Source organism: Ovis aries, chromosome 2 (assembly GCF_016772045.2).
Source record: "Ovis aries strain OAR_USU_Benz2616 breed Rambouillet chromosome 2, ARS-UI_Ramb_v3.0, whole genome shotgun sequence".
NCBI lineage: Eukaryota > Metazoa > Chordata > Mammalia > Artiodactyla > Bovidae > Ovis > Ovis aries.
The window spans coordinates 70,180,406-70,199,106 of record NC_056055.1 but is presented as its reverse complement, the minus strand read 5'-3'; the positions used below and the strand labels follow the sequence as shown (position 1 = coordinate 70,199,106).

The window sequence follows — 18,701 nt, the reverse complement described above, 5'->3', positions numbered from 1 at the left end:
TCTTTGGGGTTGCAGAACAATGCTATCTGTATACTGTCTGGCCAGATGGAAGGGCTAATTCCCCAGGCGATGGCTCCAGCCACACCTTCTGTATGTTTCAGTTCAAGCGAAGCCTCTGGCTCAGATCTCCAAAAGCACATCCTTCTAGATTCACTCCTGGTTCTCAATACGAGGTGTATTCCATCAACTCCCCTCTCACCGCATGTCATGTCCTGGTGGGCTGGATCACAGGACTGTGCATTTTGTGCAATGAACAAAGGCAGGCCGGGATGGGGCCTGGTGCCTGCCTGGCAAGCTGTGCCCCAGTGAGGGCCTGCCAGCCTGAAGGAGGTGTGTCTCCTTGCAACTCAGCTGCTCAAGAGAGGCTGCTTTTTGTAATCTGCACAATGACACTGTCTGTGCAGCTCTGACAGGTGCTGGGAGGAGTGGTTTATTTCTGCATCCTAATTGTTTCCTCTGGGAGCCAGCCGAGAGTTTCCATTGCCTTTGTTTTCCCAACGGGCTCACTAATTCCTAGGGAGAATACAGACCATGCACATGTCTCTTAAAGGAGTTTATCATTTAAGGAGCCGAGGCGGCTCCTACTTCAAGTACCCAAGGTGGTACCCAAATTCTCCAGTGAAAGAGATCTTCAAGGGACACCTCAACTCAGAAAGTGGGTGCTCTTGAGGCCCCCACAGCTAGAACGGGAAGCATAGTCAGATTCCTTCAGAAACTCCACTGAAATTATCAAATGACTTTTCTTTGAGGAAGTAACCCAATGACCAGCACGGCCTATGAACATTTTGATATGTACCGCCATGGCATATCACGGCATCGACTTTCTCGCAGCGTGATGAGAATGTGCTCTTGGCCTTGTGTCAGTTAAATCTGCATCAGGAATCTCCTTCCAAAGACAGGAAAAGATGCAACTCTTTCTTATAAGCTCTTGTCAGCACTCACTAATGCAAAACTCTAGGCCTCTGCAAGTTCTTCCCCTCCCGCTAAGTTTCTCAGAATCTTAGGCAGTACGTTCAGTGAATTCAGACATAAGTCAGATTAGTCAAGCTGAGTGTAAGTCAGAGAAGGAAAAATATCATATGATACCCTTATATGCAGAATCTAAAAAGAAATGATACAAATGAACTGATTTACGGAATACAAACAGACTTACAGAACGAATTTATGGTTACCAGTGGGGAAGTATGGGGTAAGAGATAATTAGGGAGTCTGGGATGGACATGTACACACTGCTAGACTTCAAATGGATAACAACAAGGATCTACTGTGTAGCACAGGGAACTCGACTCAGTGTTATGTGGAAGCCTGAATGGGAGGGGGTTTGGGGAGATTGCATGCATGTCTACTAGCTCAGTCATGTCTGACTCTTTGCGACCCTTTGGACTGTAGCTCGCCAGGCTCCTTCTTCTATGGGATTCTCCAGGCAAGAATACTGGACTGGGTGGCCATGCCCTCCTCCAGGGGATCTTCCTGACCCAGGAATCAAATCTGCGTCCCTATGTCTCCCACACTGCAGGTGGATTCTTTGCCCAGTGAGCTGTCAGGAAAGCCCTCGGGGGAGAATGGATACATGTATATGCACGGTTGAGCCCCTCTGCTGTGCACCTGAAACTATCACACTGTTAACTGGCTATGCTCCAAGCCAATAAAAGGCTTTTAAAAAGAGATAAGTCAAATTAGTTACTGTGCATTAGTCACCTTCATTTCTGTTCTTCTGATAAGACTCTCTGTGCCCTGTGCTTGGTGTGTGGAACATGTCCTATCTCTGCCTCCTCCACTAGATATCCATACATCTTTGCCCATCCCACACGCCTGACCAAGGGACTTGGCCCTGGATGGGCCGAGCTGTTGCTGCTTTGGCTCCTTACTACCCCCAGGGGTCTTCCTCCACCAACACCCAATGAAGTATCCGTGAGATGCTGCAACTGTTCAGACTCCCGCTGTGAGCTGGGGGCATTGGTGCTTTTTTTCTCTTTAGATTTCTGTTACACTAGAGGTTCCCAACGCAGTAATGCATGTGCTTTAACACCTTATGATGGCTCTCCGGAGCAGCCCTACCATTTTCACGTATATTATCCCAGCTCGTCTCTGGACTCAGACACAGGGTGAAGGACTACGCCAGGAGCTCATCCAAGTGACAGATGCTCCGATGTATTCCTGATCACCTGTCTCTGGCTCTATTCCTGACTGAGCTCGTGTTTGGTCCTCTGTTCCATTCGGACAAGGTTTGCCTGGGAAACTCCTCAGCTCATCATACAAATCAACCCGACAGCAGGCCCACCTTGCCTGTTTGCCAGACTCATGAACTTTCCCTCTCCCTCAGCCCCAAGTACATATATGTTCTAGTAGTGATTAGGTCATATGTATTTTTTTTTTCCTTTTGCTGTCACTCTGTCCATTTGTTTCATAAAAGAATTTGAAACATTCAACTATTTTGGCAGTTTCTTAAGTGGCAAAATATAGGAACAAGATATTCCATCAGTAAGCGTCTTCCACATCCTATTAACGCAGTAATGTTGCAAAGGTTTATAATTAGGATGAATTTGCTTGCTGGTTAATGAGGTCACCATGAATCAAAAATGTAGAGTAAAAAGTTATACGTCTTCATTTGGATTCAAGAATATGTGTAGTGAACAAGACAGTAAAATATCTGCATTTAAATGTTAAGTTGCAATTGTTTCAAGAAGCTTAAACTCCATCATTAGGTGAAGATATCACTATTCTCAGTTGGGCATTTTGTACAGGCCCATAACGTATGGGCTTATGTGTATAAGCTTCAGAGAACTTAAACAAGCCTCTCCAACAAAAATAAAGCATTCTGACATTTTCTAGGTTAGAGAAAAGATGTTAAATGAAAGAGGTGACCTAAAAGGCTTCACTGCTTGTGTTGCTGGAGAACAAATATAATGGATTGATAGGTGACTCAGGTTTACAGTGATGGGTTTCCAATTTTTTTAAAAAAGTATTCTTTTATCCAACCTCAAGATTGTTGCAAGCTTGAGCATATTTAAAAGTTTTGCTTTCAACTGGTAAAACAGACATACGGTGATGTGGTGGCAAATTTCTAATAACGGGATCTCCAGGAAGAGGGTGGGGTGGCGGCAAAGGGTGGATTTGTAGCATGTGTCCATTTCTATGGTATAAACACTCCTACTATCTGGGATTCCAGCTTGCCAGTGTGATGTCTCTGCACATGGATTTGAAAGAGACTCGCAGGGAAACACGATTATACAGTATTTCAACCACACAGGTACAAGAGGTGATACTGACCTCAGAAGCAGAGATAAGGTAGTAGGGACTTCCCTGGTGGTCCAGTGGTTAAAGAATCTGCCTGCTGATGCAGGGGACACAGGTCCAATCCCTAGTCTGGGAGGATTCCTCATGCTGCAGAGCACCTGAGTCCACGTTCCAGAACAAGAGAAGCCACCACAATGAGATGCCCATTCTCTGCAACTAGAGAGTAGCCCCTGCTGGCCACAACTAGAGAAAGCCTGCATGCAGCAATGAAGACCCAGTGTGGCCAAAAATAAATAAGCAAATTTTAAAAATAAAATAAGTACCACAAAACATTTTTAAAAAGAGAGATAATGTAGTAAACTAATAAGAAAGTGATGGGTTTTGAATATTTACTACCTATGTTTTTAATAAAAGTTATATAATTATGAGTTGATTGAACTGAATTTGAACAATGGCTGTGTTTAAAAAGCAACTCACAAAATTCTTGAAAGTATAACAACCAACTCTTGAGAACTGGCCCAAGCTTACGGCATACCACCACACATACCCAAATGCTCAGGTCCTGTAAGATCTGACTTTGGAAACAGGAAGTGCACAGACAAGGTATTGTCCAACTTTGTACCACTAACATTGGCAAACAGAGGTACTCCATCCTTCAGGGAATATGCCAGAGGGGCCTTTCATTAATAAAATCTCAACGAATTAGAATCTGTAAAAAACAAACCCTCAGATAACTAGGTTTTCCTTTTATTTTTTCAGAAAGAGAAACAAGTTGTAAGGTTGGTTTAGTGCCTGCTCTAAAAGGTTTCTAAGACAATGTATTATATCAATTTTTTTTTTTTTTAAAACACTTATTCCAGAGAAGGCTTAGATGTCAACACCATAAATTTCCTGTGCACTGAGAAAAAAATAAACAAAAGTACAAAGAAAGATAAAAGAGCAAACCTCAGTCAGGGAAGTTGCCCGGACAGCACGTTGTGGATCAGCAGCTCCGTCCTGTCCTGGCTGAACTAAGAACGGCTCCCCCCTCTTCCAGGTGGCCGTCTCCAGCTTGCCAGCAGACGAGAGGGGCCTGCACGAAAGGCTCTTCCTAAACAGACATGCCAGTGCTCGGCTGAGGCAATCACATACCTTCCCTCAGGGATCTGAACTGCAGGAAAGAAAGAATTTGTCCAGTTAGTGAGGTGAGGCCAGAAAGAGATCATGAGGCAGTACCTGGGCCAGGTTAGTCACAAGCAGAAGTCATGAGTCAGCAGACGACAAGAGTGATGTGCCAAGTCAAGGAAGAGACAGTCTGTAAGAGGGGGAAATGAGCAGCTTGTCCCCATTTGACCTGAATCCTTGTCAGCTGGCCAGTTCCAGGCCATGTGCAATCCCCTTAATAAACCAGGGTAGGAACTAGGATGCATTGTGCTCATTGTATCATAGGCAGAATTGTAAATGTACATAAAAAGGCACTGAAGTGAGTCTCCGTATTAAGTTTTTGCTGGTATTTATTGTGTAGATCCTTAGAAATGCTGAGCAGAAGAATGGACAAATGTTTTCAATGGGAACTTTATAAATGAGGCAGAACTTGCTCCACACGGCCATTTCTTAGATTCTTAAGTGTAATAGCCTTGTATTAATAAATAATTCAGAGAAGATATCTTTACTGAGAACTAAGTATTCATGGTTCAGGTATGCAGCTTTGGGAAGAATTTAATCTCAAATAAAAGTTAGAGAATCTTTGAGTCTCCTTCAGATATGTTATCAAAGGCAGCTATGTGACAAAATTGTAAGTCAGATTTTCTATTTCTTACATTTTCTATAGCCTCAGCTAGGCTTCTACACAATTATTGTTGTTTTTCTAGCGATGACACCTAAGTAAGGTACTACCTTAAAAGAAAATGTAAAAAGGGTAATACTTCCATAGATTCTTGTAACATGCAAGGTAATTTTACTTACTGTCTTCCATTGGATTTTCTTAACTTTAGGAGACAGGCAGGCATGGTAATCTCCATTTTTTTCAAATGAGAACACCCAGGCTCAGAGAGAAGGTACCTTTCTTTTTATTACTGAGTTTTGGAGCTGGGACTTCAACTCCAGTCACGGTAAGAATGATAGTTAAGATTTACTGAGCCATAATCATGTGTCAAGTACTGTTGTAACCATATATCATTCCCATTTTATGGATGAGAAAACTGAGAACTCTCTTAGCCCAAGTTGCTATCAAACGAAGAGGCAAAGCTTTAAAAACGCTGATCTTAAAATTTATACATGTTTTGGGAGCTTGGAGTGAGTTTGTAGTTGAAAGTGGAGGCAGGGTTGGAGAGTAAAGAAAGCTAGTTATCACTACAAATGACCCAATTCCGTTCCTTTTTATGGCTGAGTAATAAATATGCCATTGTATATATGTACCATTTCTTCTTTTCCCATTCATCTGTTGATGGATATCTAGGTTGCTTCCATGTTTTGGCTATTGTAAATAGTACTGTGATGAACTTTGGGGCACATGTGTCTTTTTGAATTATGGCTTTCTCAGGATATATGCCCAATAATGGGATTTCTGGGTCATACGGTAGCTCTATTTTTAGTTTTTTAAGGAACCTCTATCCTGTTCTCCATAGTGGCTGTATCAATTAACATTCCCGCCAACAGTGCAAGAGGGTTCCCTTTTCTCCACATCCTTTATCGTTTGTAGATTTTTGAGAAAAGAGCATCAGAGGCCAGAGAGTCAAAAAACAGAAACAGAAGACCCAAAAGAAAAGGAACATCTATTTGTGTAGTAGTTAAGAGTGTGATCTTTAGGGCCATATATGAATATTTGTTGCCACTTCCTGGTTGTGTGACCTTGTTTAACTTATCCATTCTAATCTGTTTCCAAATTTATCAAATGCATGTTATAAAAGCATTTATTTCAAAATATTTTTGTAAGTATGATATTCATTAATATATTTATGGTATCTATAACAATACCTGCTAAGGAATAATTTCTCAGTAAATATTGAAAGAAAGAAGGCTAGTTGTATAGGGCCTGCAGGCAGAACATGAAAGTGAGTGAGTTCAGGTAGGGACAGGGAATAATAGAGCTACATCACGTACCAGAGTCGCGCCACTTAGGAGTGACTTGAGAATGGGAAACTGCCATTCTCCAGACTGAGAAAATACTTCAGAAAAAGCAGAGTTGCTAATGAGGTACTGAGTGGAACCCAGGGAAGAGGGATTCAGTAAACTGGATTTTAGAAAGTTATGTGTGTGGTGTCTTTCTCAGCACATTGAAAGAACATCTTCTGGTTTTCCAAAATGCATAGGCCTCCTCTACTGCTGCTAAGTCACTTCAGTCGTGTCCGACTCTGTGCGATCCCATAGACGGCAGCCCACCAGGCTCTCCCGTCCCTGGGATTCTCCAGGCAAGAACACTGGAGTGGGTTGCCATTTCCTTCTCCAATGCATGAAAGGGAAAAGTGAAAGTGAAGTCGCTTCAGTCGTGTCCGACTCTGTGAGACCCCATGGACTGTAGCCCACCAGGCTCCTCCATCCGTGGGATTTTCCAGGCAAGAGTACTGGAGTGGGGTGCCATCGCCTTCTCCAAGGCCCTCCTCTAGGGCTGTTGAAAAGCCTGAGTGAACCAGATTTTTAGCCAAATAGAGGACAAGTAGGAACAGCCAATTACTGAATTAGATGGAGATACTGGGGTGTCAATGAATATCTTGTCTTTGCTATAAATTATCCATCTGATTACAGCTTGAACCTTCAAGACTAGTTTACACTTCAAGAATTTAATCTCAGGGCCTAAATGACTATGCGTTGCTGAAAATTCCCTTGTGCAGTGGCAGCAGGGAAGGCTGCCAGTCACTAGCAGGGTCTTCTGTTTTGGGGCACCCGAACTGGATTTGTGTGTGTGTGCATGCTAAGTCATTTTGGTCATGTCCGACTCTTTGTGACCCTATGGACTGTAGCCTGCCAACCACAACAAAATGACTTTCTAAAGCATTTGGGTCAACCAAGCATTTGCTGCAATGAAAGACATCCTGGGGCTTCACAAATGTTAAGTTTGGAATCACCTCTATAACATTTCCAAAAACCTACTCATATCCTTTTGCTCCCATGGCTATGATCTTTTAGATTGCTGGGACAGCATAATCTTGTATCTGAATTATAGCAATGATGGTGACATGTGGAGTTTCTCAAGCTCCCAGCCACCCCCGCTTCTCATCATCTCTGGTGGATTCCCCCCTGCCTCTGGACTTCAGTTATAGGAAGGAACAACATCTCCATCTGCAGCCCGGGGCTCGTGGAGTCTGATATTGCAACTGCCAACTGACCAGGATCACTTGCATATTCCACTCACATCTCAAACTCAGAATGCCAAAAATGGGACTATTATCTTCTATTCCCTTCACCTAAACTGACTGCTCAAATGTGAGAGATTTGGGCCACTGCCCTTCTCGTTCATTAAGTCAGAAAGTCTTGGGTGTTACCTTCCCACCTTACCTTTCCTTCACTGGTATAATGACTTAGTGTAACAGGACTTCTTATATCCATGTCCATCTCTTCAGACTAATGCACTCTCCAAACGGCAACAAGAAGGAGCTTTCTAAAATGCAGGGCTGATCATTCATCCTGGGTAAAAAGTTCTTCATATGCTTCCTATGGTCTCAGGATGAGATGACAACTCCTTAGAGTGGTCAGGTCGGTTCTTCTCCTTGGTTGTTGTCTCATGGTAGCAAAGAACTGAAATGAAAGACCAGTTATAGCTCAAGCAGGCAAGATTTATTGGGCATGCAGCAAGCAATACACTCCCGAGGCAGGAGAGCAGATCACCCCCTGCAGGAGTGGCCCTATCCTATTTTGGCTTCCCTTTTTTATATTCCTTATTCCCTCCCTTGAGCAGGTTCCTGGGGCCTGATTGGTTATGCCCTCTGCAAATAGGAGATTGTACCAATGTATGCTTGGTTGGTTACACCCAAGACCAATTAGGGAGGGGGGATGCTTACCTGCCAGAGGTTCCCACTTAGGTCCATGACTTCCCCTTCTTGCAGGCTTTTTTTTTTTTTTCCTAGAAGCTTCCTCTGACAGCCCTCTTGGACCCTGTTTCCCTATTCTAACTAGCTAACAGAGTCATAAGAGATCCTTGTGCATTTAGTGCCTCCTACTGCTTCAAGAATCTGCCTGCCACTGCAGAAGATCCCTGGGTCAGCAAGATCCCCTGGAGAAGGAAATGACAACCCACTCCAGTATTCTTGTTCAGGAAAACCCATGGACAGAGGGGCCTGGCAGGCTACAGTCCAGGGGGTTGCAAAAGAGTCAGACACGACTTAGTGACTAAACAACTGCTCTGCTCCCAACCCAACTTCCTGTCAGCTACATCCCTCCAGCTCCTCCTACTCCTTTTTGCTCCTGAGCCTTTACTCCTGCTGTTTCCTTTGTGAATACCTATCAGTATCATCTGCCACTTCTTTGACTCATATTATCTTTCAAGTCTCAGCTTAGATGTTGCCTCATCTAGGAAGCCTTCCTTGATTCTATTGACTGGGTTTAGGCAATCCTTCTATGAGCAGACACCTCCATTAGTACCTACTATGGTCCGCTGGGATTGCATGTTGTTAAACCTCCTTCATTGGGCTATAAATACCTTAAGACAGGTACTTGTTTATTCCCAACTGGAAAGCAGTGCTTAGCATAGTGTCTGATACACGGTTGATATTCCCCTTGTTTATACTATGCCCACTGTATCCAAAATATCGATTGAATAATAATGATATCAATGTGAATTTAGTGAGTAAATGAAGCCTTATTGTACGTTTCCCAAATGCATTCTACTAATATGAAGGCATTTGAGAATTGTTGCATATCTTCTTGTAATCTTTTGTCCCAGAGGCATTTTAATGGAAATTTGAGTCATTCTTTTCAAATTCACTTCCATTTACTCTATAAAAATGACTCCAGCACCTGTCTCATTCTTTCTTTCCATACCATTTTTAGAGGCTTTAACATTTCTGCTAATAACTTGGTTTCCACTCGCCCTTAACCATACCAGCTGCCCATACCAGAGACAACAAACTGTTATGCAAAAACTATTAACATATTTGAGAACTGATTCTGACCTTTCCCTTGGAAACGCCACTTCCATTTCTTCCATTCTCTCACTGCCAGAGCCAGACTGTCAAATGCCTTCTGGCTCCTTGAAGTTTTCCGGGTTGGGGGATCCAGGTTGCCTGTCGAATCATGTTGCCTCTCTGGGATAGACCTTGCAGTCAGCCATTCCAAAGATATGTTTGCTATCAAATCCAGATCCCCCATTCTTCTTATATTGTATCATTGACTGGTTATGAATGACTTCCAAGGGGTCTTTCTCTCCTCATATCCTTAGACTGCTGCAAGTTGCTGCAGAAAATAATAAAAATATGCTGGTTAGGTCAGTGAAGGTTTTGTGTAATCTCATCAGCTGGACCATAACAGAACCAAGCACAATAAAGAAGAGTCTGTTTAATTCATCTGTTGTTTACACCCTATCAAACCCATTACAGCAGCTCCAAACCTTCTCCCCTCTTTAAGTCCCCAGCAGAAGACTTTCCTTGTTTTGTTAGAGAACTTTGTTCACAAAGCCATTGTAATCATTGGGCCAGATTTCTGCTTATCACCCTTCCTGTTCTAAAACCCTACCGTTGGAAGAAGCAAAGCCGTTGGGAAGAGAGGTTTCAGGGAAGAAATGGAAGCTGAAACTGATGGAGAATAAGAGGACTCCTTTTCTGAAAATGAGAGAAAAGGACAGAGATATAGAAGGAAAACGTGGCAAAATACGGAGAGAATTTGACATAGAAAAATGTTGAGTTTAGACAGTAGACCTTCAACGTCCTCACTTCCTACAAGGGGATTTGATTGAAAGGTTCTTGGAGTGGCCACTGGAAGACTTGCTACTTTATTTCATTTTGCCTCAATATCTCCCTCATGCAAAAGAAAGAGCTGAGTTACCTGGCCTCTCTGATGCCCTCTAGCACTAACATCCTAGGAGTCCAGCAGACTTTCTGATCATCACAAAGGTCCTCTATAATGGTGTCCATTTTGTTTGTTTTCCCAACAAAAGATGTTGGGAATATACAAGGAGTTTTTGTGGTTACACAATGACAGAGATGCCTCCTTGACAGTTAATGACAGGGAGGTGACAGCAGGATCTACTTCCACAAGAAAGCATTGTCTCTTCCCCTCAGAAATGCTGATAGAACCTCTTCACACCAAGATGGGGACCATTCATTCCACCTTTTGAGGTCTCTTGGCAATGACTCTTTGGGACCAACTGAGTTTGCAGTAGATGCTCAATAAAGGCTTCTGAAAAAAATTCTGCATCCTGGCCAAGTTATACATAATGTGAATTTTTATAACTCTGATGATTTCCCATTGACATACATTTTAATTTCAGAGATGCTTTATCTTTGCTTCTGATTGACTTTTAATTGGCAGTGAGTCCTAATGTGGAGAAAGCTTAGTTATTAAAATGGAACCCTGCAGGGAATCCATTTGTAAAGTGATAAATCCTTTTATAGTGTGAATAATCACCCATTAATTGATCTGGTTTGTAAATTTGAATTTTCAGATGCTATGGTTTTTTTCCCCCTCCTTAAATGTGGGCACAATGATGGTGTCCTCATTATAATCTTAGAGTTCAAGAAGGGTCTAACATGTATGACAGCTTTTCTATTTTACAATTGAGCCCTTTTTTGTGACTTCTGGGCTTTCTCTTCAATTAATTCCTTTTACAGGATGTCTTGAACAATTCTGTTTAAGTAATGATTTGTTGCTTGTGAAACTATTGGTCTGTTCACTTTTCAAAAAATACAATAGAGAAACTATTTGTCTCCAGGGATTTCTAGGCAACTTGCAGATTTAAAAATCCTATTCATTCCTAACGGGTTTCCTTTAATATAGAAAGGCTCTTTCCCACCTTTTACCATTTATGAAATCGAGTCACAGAAAGGCCAGCAGAACACGACTACACAAGTGTCTGTGGCTAAGATGAGAAGAGAATTCAGATCACCTCACCTCTCATTAAAGAGCGCGTCGCGACTACAGAATATTTCTGAGTTCTGTAGAACTGTATTGAGAATGGCTTTCTGGGACTGACAGGACACTGTGCTGAAAAGTGGTCACTTCAGTGAGTCGCCTCAGAGAGTGGTCCAGGGGTCTGTCTGTACGGCTGATTCTAACAAATGCCATCCCAACACTGTTTTCTAGAAATGAACTCCGTTATGTTAGGTTTTCCATCGGTAAACCCAAGCTTGATAATATGCCATCCTGCTGCTTTGGGTATTATAACAGTTCATGCAGAAAGTACTGGATTAGCCTCATCAGAGATGATGATGGGGGATATAAATGTGCACAGAATATTATTACCGATAATTATATAGGGAATATTTCGGCCAGTGTTCAATCCATGATGCTCACAGTCTAGGTTATAACAAAATGAATCTCAAATGGTCTAAAGATACATGCTTTTGAAGTAATAGTACCATAGGGGTCTTGGGTAACATTAATTAATATTTAGCATAACTCCAGGAGGGATTTTTTTTTAAGGTTGCTATGGTGCACTTCCTACACCACTCCCCCATTTCCATTTCAGCTTTTTTTTTTTTGTTCCTTTCAGATTGACATAGGCATCATTTTCTATAATATATTTTCCACCTATTATTCTGTCCTTGGACTTATTAATCCATCATTTTATTTGGCCCTGCTTTTCAAATGTTAGATATAAGCTGTGATATTTGTCTTGGCTAGCAAAATAAACGGGATGTGAAGATTCACCCAGGATGCAATCTTTCTTATGTTCTTTTATGTCTCCAAGAGAAACCTTGGAGACATGCCTCCTTCTGACTTCATTCCCCTCTGACTAACCCCCTCCTGACAGACAATATAGCATGATCCTGAAAACCGGTTAATTATGTCCTCATCCAGATGGGAGGGGCGAGCAAGGAGGGAGCACAGAGGTTTATCATAAAAACACAAGTAAGTGGTGCTGCACCAGCACCGAAGCCTCTCCACCCAAAGAGAGTGGATTACAAGCTAGAAAGAGACAATAACATTAAAAGCAGTATTTCTGTCATGAGGCCTTCTCAGAGCTGTGAAACTAACCAGCTAGTTTTTTTTTTTTCTTTGTCCGACAGCCCATAAAAGAGCTCACAGCCAGAAAATACAAATCCCATAGGCTGCTATTATGCTGATGACAGTGAAGAAAGGGGGAAAATTGTTTCATTGCTGAATTGCAGATATAATTATGATATTTTATATATTTTGCAGCCTGTACCAAAGAGTTGTATTAATATCTACTATGCCCTATGGTGGGAGAGAAGTTAGCACCTGAATGCCGAGCATTCAGGCTCTGATTTTTGCTAAGACTGAATCCCTCTGGCTATTTACTAATATGAATTTTGTGGTCAAAGGAAAATTCAGAAGCAGGTGATAATGGCTGCATCTCTTGCAGGACCAGCTGATTCATACAAACCACGTGGACCAGCACGGGGAGTGAAGCTAACTGCACTTGGACAATGTGTCTTTCACTGCCAAGATCTAACTGCTTACTTCAGCCAATGAGGGATACAATGGGGCATTGAGAAAAATTTAAATATGTGGCCAGGGTTCACAGGAGGTATGTTTGTGAGTCAATCTGTGGGGCTTGCAAATCAATGCAATTACGACACAGGGGCTAAAACTCCTGTTAGAGAGGTCACCTGACAGTCAAGTGTGTTGTTGTGTTGGAAAAAAGATGTGAAAAGGAAAGCAAACACAAAACCTATCTATCATTACTTTCAAAGGTAGCTCAGACCACACGGCTGGGGTTAGTGATCCGGTCCTAGCTTATATTAAGAATTAAGTATTCCTGGTGAACAGCGAGCCAATAAATAAACAAACAACATTTTGGGAGATGCAGAATAGACAGGGAAATAAAATGTATAGTAATGAAATATTCATAACCTTGCATTTTATGGACCTCAAACACTAGTTCCATGATTTACACTATTTCTGTATGCAGTAGTATGGGATCTGCCAAACAATAATAAAGATGGCATTAGAATGCAACTGCCTCAGTGTCATGGAGAAGGGAGGATTAATCAGTATTGTACGAGAGCAGTAAACTCGAGTAAATAGAAGCACACACAGGTAGTTGCTTCCCTGCACACTTTATGCCTGGCCCATGGAAATGAAGGAGATGAGAAACACAGTCATTATGAAGATGATGAGTGTCAGCACCTGGCTTCTCAGAAATACCTGTATTACTCTTTGAACCTGTGGCTGCTCCAGGGTGCCAGTACAGGCCAGCTACTTCTGAGCAAACATCATGGTTATGATTGCACATTAAAAGTCACCTTTCCAAAAGATCATGGCCCGCCTGACTCCCAAACTCAGAACGCCATGGTCTGAACTTGGTCGTCTCCTTTGGGAAGAGTCTGTCTGGCTTCTGCCCTTTGCCTACTGTCCTCCAGCCCTGAGCAGGAGGGACATGGAACTGCAGATTAAAAAACCTGGAGGGAATAGATAAACAGACAGACCATCTTGCTTCAAAGACTATTTTGAACACTCCTGCTACATACCTGTCTCTGCCTCTGAGAGCTGACCTCAGCCCCCCTGGTATTTATCTTGTCCCAGATTTCATGGGCACAATTGTGCAGTCCACACGGTCAGAGTTTCTGCTCCTGAGTCCTCCTTAGAGGAGCCGTTTGGCTCCCATTTTTCCTAAGGGGTTAAATAACACACTCACTGGCTGCTGAGCGTGCCCTTTGCTGAGATGAGATTATAGTAACAAAACATGGCAGTGCTCCCTGAAAACTAGAGTTATCTTTGCATTCTTCTCATGTCTTTCAGACTTTGAAGAACCCTGTCAGTCACCGGGACCCTGTTCTCTAGCCTCCTCCTTTTTGAAATGAAAAAATTAATTAGCCATCTACATCACCGACTCAATGGACATGAACTGGAGGAAACTCCAGGAGGTACTAAAGGACAAGGAAGCCTGGAATGCTGCAGTCCATGGGGCTGCAAAGAGCCGGACACAACGTGGTGACTGAAAACAACGTGCTTCTAAAACATGAGCCTGATACACAGAATATATTCACTAAACTGCCTATGGCACAAACTCTAACAATTTTCATTAAAATTTTAGCCTCTATCTTTTGATATTTACCCTACTATGTATAGTAACTCACCATATTTTTCCATTCTCCTTAAAGAGACAACACCAGAAGTCAAATTTCTTTCAGTTATATATTGAGATTTCAGTGAAAATGACCTAGCATGCCTGGTATTTCTTGCTAGACTTATGGGATATACTTATTGTTTTGGGCCCAAAGGCGTACTTACAACATTTTTTTGAGTGAAGAAATGATCTATAACAGAGAGAGGTGGAAGCTATACTCATATTGGTGACAAATATGCATGATTAACAAATTAACTATGAACCTTGGGGACTAAATTATCCTTTGCTCAATACTCCGTTTTCATTGCTCAGAACTGGGAGGATGTGTGCTCTGTGCTCAGCTGCTCAATCATATCTGACTCATTGTGACCCCATGGACTGTAGCCCACCAGGCTCCTCTGTCCACAGAATTTTCCAGGCAAGAGTACTGGAGTGGGTTGCCATTTCCTCCTCCAGGGGATCTCCCCAACCCAGGGGTCAAACCCTTGTCTCCTGCCTCTCCTGCGTTGCAGGCAGATTCATTATTGCTGAGCCATCCTCAGAACGGGGAGGATAGTAATGAGCAAAGGGTTCTCAGGACACCCTGAAGAAATAAATCAATGAATTTCATAGTCCTGGTGAATTTTTCTTGCTTCTATATGTGATGAAGTTGGCTGTCATGTTGTTACAGAGAAATTAATTCAAAATGGGATATATTGCTGTTAAGAGAGACTTAGTACAATACTGAACTTAATTTACATGCAGTGTTTTATTGGATCTCCTGGGAGATCTTCCAGGGCATCCCTCTTTCATCATCCTTGTGTCCCCCTCTTCTAAGAGCTGGAAGATTCTTTCACTTGGAATCTTTAAGCATAGTCTCCTCTGTCATCTGAGGAGCACAGGTGGAACTGAGGAAGCTATTGCTCAGTTCCAATGGTAATTTTTGGAATTTATCATTTATGCTCCACACACACATCTCATATAAAAGAATGGGCAAGGTAATACAAAAGAATAACAAGGTATAATAAACTGAAGTTTTGTGATGCTGTTTCCTGATTCGGAGCCTTTAAAAGAAGAAAAGCTGAGGATATTTTGGGTCAGATGATTCAAAGTATTTTGTAAATACTGACAAATGCTCAAAGATTCAGAGGGTGAGGGTGGGGCAATTTGGGAGAATGGCATTGAAACATGTATATTATCATATGTGAAACGGATTGCCAGTCCAGGTTCAATGCATGATACAGGGTGCTCAGGGCTGGTGCACGGGGATGACCCAGAGGGATGGGATGGGGAGGGAGGTGGGAGAGGGGTTCAGGATGGGGAACACAGGTACACCCGCGGAGGATTCATGTCAATGTATGGCAAAACCAATACAATATTGTAAAGTAATTCACCTCTAATTAAAATAAATACATTTATATTAAAAAAATAAATAAAAATGATGTAAAAATGATTACATCATTGAAAGTAATGATAGAATCCATCACCTATATTGGGAACAGATGAGATGAGTTATCACATTACTTATATTGTTGACTCATGAGTGTGGTCTGAAACATGGACTCTTCCTTTTGGGCTGTAGAATAGGTTCTGAACCCATCAAGATGGATAGATGCTTCCAGCCACACAATACTGCTAGCCTGTTCATTCAGGGCTTTATACTCCTTGCACCTATTCCCTAAAACAGTCCTCAAAAGGGGTGTCCTTTATTCTGAAAAGCTAATGACAGTATCTTCCCAGATGAAGTTCTAAGACAATAAATTGCAAACTCTGCCTTTCCCTTTTCTTTCCCCCTCCTGCTGGCATCCTTGTAAATGTCTCACTCTACAACATTTTGGTCTAAGTTGGATAAAACTACTTTCCCAGGGTTCTCTATTTGCCAATAGAAAAAGAGCTGAATTGTTGCCACTGAACTTGCTGTGAAGTGCTTTGACTTCAGGTGAGCTCACAATCAGCTTAGCACGGCAGTGCTGTGATTTGGGTCATAATTAAAAGATTTTACTACAGAAAGTGACTGTGCTGTTTGTACATTCCTTTCATGTCCTTGAGGAAGAATGACATCAATCATTTATTTGCCTTTTATATGATTTTTTAAAAGGCAGTACAGTAAAATAGAAAAAAGCCAAAGCCAGAAAAGACAGACCTAGCTTCAAATCCTGGCTCTGATAATTAGGAACTCTGTGACTTTGGGCAGATGACTTAACATTATTGAGCCTTAGTTTCTTCAAGGGTACAATGGGGCCAGGCAGGTTTTCATGGATTAAATTAAGTGCTATATGGGGAGCTTCTTACATTTTGTAGGCATTCACTTAATGCTGTATATTGTTATTGTACACTTGGTTCCTTCCTGTTCTCTTTCTATTTCCTTCACTGTTGCATACCTCTGTGAAACAGTGCAGGCTCTAAACTACTTGATAAGAAGTTATGAGGATTAATGCTTCTGCCCAGGTGGCTGAGATGGTAAAGAATCTGTCTGCAATGCAGGAGACCTGGATTTGATCCTGGGGTCAGGAAGAGCCCCTGCAAAAGGGCATGGCAACCCACTCCAGTATTCTTGCCTGGAGAATACTATGGGGAGAGGAACCTGGTGGGCTCTAATCCATGGGGTCACAAAGAGTAGGACATGACTGAGCAACTAACATTTTCACTACTTTCACTTAAACTATGAGGGTTAATGAGATTGGTGAGCTCATTTCCTTGTCAGTCATGGAAATTAAAAGATGCTTGCTTCTTGGAAGAAAAGCTATGACAAACCTTGACAGCATGTTAAAAAACAGAGCTATCACTTTGCTGAAAAAGGTCCGTATAGTCAAAGCTATGGCTCTTCTAGTAGTCATGTATGGATGTGAGAGTTGGACTGTAAAGAAGGCTGAGCACCAAAAAATTGATGCTTTCATAATGTGGTACTGGAAAAGACTCTTGAGAGTCCCTTAGCCTGCAAGGAGATCAAACCAGTCAATCTTTTTTTTTTTTTTTTTTTGGTGAGTTTTTTTTTTTAAATTTTTTTTAATTTTTTTAAATTTTAAAATCTTTAATTCTTACATGCGTTCCCAAACATGAACCCCCCTCCCACCTCCCTCCCCATAACATCTCTGTGGGTTGTCCCCATGCACCAGCCCCAAGCATGCTGTATCCTGCGTCAGACATAGACTGGCGATTCAATTCTTACATGATAGTATACATGTTAGAATGCCATTCTCCCAAATCATCCCACCCTCTCCCTCTCCCTCTGAGTCCAAAAGTTCATTATACCAATGCTGAATATTCATTGGAAGGACTGATACTGAAGCTCCAATACTTTGGTCACCTGATGCGAAGAGCCAGCTCATCGGAAAAGACCTTGATGCTGGGAAAGATTGAGGACAGGAAGAGAAGTGGGCAACAGAGGATGAGATGGTTGGATGGCATCACTGGCTCACTGGAAATGAGTTTGAGCAAACTCAGAAAGATAGTAAAGGAGAGGGAAGCCTGGTGTGCTGTAGTCCATGGGGTCACAAAGAGTTGGACACAACTGAGTGACTGAACAAACACAACAACATGGAATGGTTAAAAGGTTCCTCATCCATGAGGCATTTTCCATTTGTCCTCAAAAACTTCTGTCTATGACCAATTTCAACACTTTGCTTCTATCCCTCTTTGAGCCATAATTTAAGTAAATACTGTGGTAGAGTCTGGGGATTGGATGATTCTCTCCAAAAGACCTGAAGCTCCTTGAGGGAGGCTCAGCTTTGGGTTTTGTCCCATAGATAATACCGCTACCATACTTGAAATATTTATTAACTTGGATAGAGAATACTTTCATGGACTTGGAAGAAGAAAGGAAATTCATCCTAATTCACCCTTCAATTCTGCTTAGCAGTGGGACATTGTTCAGTGGTACATGGTTCAATCCAAAGATATATCTTCATTGTGCACCTTTAAGAAAGAGAAAATGGTCCCCATCATTCTGCTCACATCAGGAGGCACCTCAAGGAAATTTCCTGAGATTCTCTACTTACCCACTTCCCTAAGGATATGGGAGGGGATGTGTTTTCTAATTCTTTCCTTTCCACCTGAAATACTAGCTTCTTTAAAACCAGGAAGAAAAAAAAAAAATGAGGCAGCTAGGCATTCTATGTTGGGCGTTCTATGTCTAATCATAGGTTTTATAAGATTTATACAAGGCCTTTGAAGGGATAGCTTTCCCTGGTGGCTCAGATGGTAAAGCATCTGACTACAATGCAGGAGACCCAGGTTCAATCCCTGGGTTGGGAAGATCCTCTGGAGAAGGAAATGGCAACCCACTCCAGTACTCTTGCCTGGAAAACCCCATGGATGGAGGAGC

At 42.1% G+C, this 18,701-nt stretch overlaps 2 long non-coding RNA genes across 3 annotated transcripts in view; one reads left to right on the top strand and one right to left on the bottom strand.

Moving 5' to 3' along the window:
* Positions 1-9,595, bottom strand: part of LOC105607956 (uncharacterized) — an 85,960-nt gene extending 76,365 nt beyond the window's left edge. For both annotated transcript variants that reach the window (XR_001434026.4, XR_009599557.1), the window contains exons 1-3: positions 9,324-9,595; positions 7,711-7,950; positions 4,183-4,387 (exon numbers count right to left, since the gene is read on the bottom strand). This is a non-coding gene — a long non-coding RNA (uncharacterized LOC105607956). The remainder of the gene's footprint in view (positions 1-4,182; positions 4,388-7,710; positions 7,951-9,323) is intronic.
* Positions 1-16,387, top strand: part of LOC121818641 (uncharacterized) — a 28,503-nt gene extending 12,116 nt beyond the window's left edge. The window contains exons 2-3 of the long non-coding RNA XR_006058663.2: positions 12,692-12,856; positions 14,071-16,387. This is a non-coding gene — a long non-coding RNA (uncharacterized LOC121818641). The remainder of the gene's footprint in view (positions 1-12,691; positions 12,857-14,070) is intronic.
* The last annotated feature ends 2,314 nt before the right edge of the window (positions 16,388-18,701 follow it).